The sequence below is a fragment of the Condylura cristata genome, unplaced genomic scaffold (assembly GCF_000260355.1).
Source record: "Condylura cristata isolate star-nosed mole 26May11 unplaced genomic scaffold, ConCri1.0 scaffold00002, whole genome shotgun sequence".
NCBI classification, from domain to species: Eukaryota; Metazoa; Chordata; class Mammalia; order Eulipotyphla; family Talpidae; genus Condylura; species Condylura cristata.
In genome coordinates this window covers 273,258-274,569 of record NW_004567103.1, presented here as the reverse complement: position 1 = coordinate 274,569, position 1,312 = coordinate 273,258, and the positions used below count along the sequence as shown (strand labels likewise).

The following is a 1,312-nucleotide window of genomic DNA, read 5'->3' as shown; positions in this document are numbered from 1 at the left end:
TACCAGTTTCGGGTCGCGCTGCTGGGGGACGCGGGGGCCGGCGCCAGGCTGCTCAGGCCGCCCGCCCCGGGCCCCTGGCTTTGAGGAGGGGCCGTGACCCAAAGTTGCAGGCCGGTTTTCTTTTTTCAGTGTTTGGTTTGTAAGTACATTTTGCTGAGCCGGGAAGCAGGAGGGGCTGGTGCAGGCTTGGAGCGGGCGCCCCGGAGCCGGAGTGCGTCTGGCGGGGCTCGCCCAGCGCCCACGGCAGGGCCTCGCCGCCCAGGTCCAGCCAGACGCCTCCTCTCACTTCCTGACCTCGCTGCAATCTGCTTCTGGATTCTTTCCTGTCACTTGTTTTTGAACGTTTATTTACACACAAAAGAACTGGGGTGAGAGGACCCCCAGAGACAGTGGGGAGCAGAACAGGCGATCCCCTGAAACCCGCTGCTGAGGGGTCTGCTGCGCCCGCGGCCCTGCCGGGGTGGACTGCAGCGGCCCCAGCGTGCTCGGCTCCCCCCTCGCTGAAGGGCGTGAGGCCCGGCGACCTGGGGCGCGTGGGTCTGTCCACTGGGCTCCGTCCAGCCCCTTCCACTGCCGACCTGCAGGCCAGTGCCCGCCGGGCTGCCCACTGCCGCCTCTGGTGAGTGGGCGCACGCGGCCTGGTTCCGGCCGGCTAGGTCCTGCCGTGTCCAGGTGCGGCTCTGACTTGCCCTGGGATCCGCTTGGAGGCGGCGGCTGGGCTGGCCCCTCCCTGCTGGCTCTGGTCTCCAGGGCAGGACGCGGTGACGGAGGCGGGAGTGCCCCCGGCCGGGCGTCTGGTCCACTCGGAGCTTCTTCGCGTCAGCGCTGGGCGCCGTCCACTGTCCAGGCAGCCCCTCCCTCGCGCTCCCCCGAGGCGCCCCACCCTGGCCCGCCCCCAGCCTGCTCCTCCTGGAGGTGGCACCGGCCTCGGGGCCCGCGAGAGCAGCCTGGGGACTCTGTGCCCTCGCCCTTCCGGGCCACTCTGCCCTGTGCCCTGGGCTCAGAGGGCCTGGCCTTCTGCCTGCTCCCCGGCCGCCTGGGCCTGACCTTCCCGCAGGCTCCGGGGACCCCGCGGCGGCAGCCCTGGGGGCCATCATCCGCCCATCCTACCTGGGTTCTCGCAGCGCATTGCCTGCTGGCAGCCCCCCGGGGAGCCCCGTCCCCTGGGCAGAGGCTGGGTTCTGGCCAGCCTGCCCCCCCCCACCGCCTGCCACGTGGGGGGCCGGCTCCTGCCGGGAGGGAGGGGTGAGGGAGGCCTGGGGCGCGGCCAGCGAGGCGGCAGGGCCTGCGGGTCTGGTCTGCTGGGGCGCGG

The 1,312-nt window shown here is 72.2% G+C and overlaps 1 protein-coding gene across 1 annotated transcript in view; it reads left to right on the top strand.

Annotated features, from left to right (window-relative positions):
* The window catches only part of UBE2F (ubiquitin-conjugating enzyme E2F (putative)), a 37,594-nt gene that overhangs the window by 31,459 nt on the left and 4,823 nt on the right, over window positions 1-1,312 (top strand). The window lies entirely within an intron of this gene.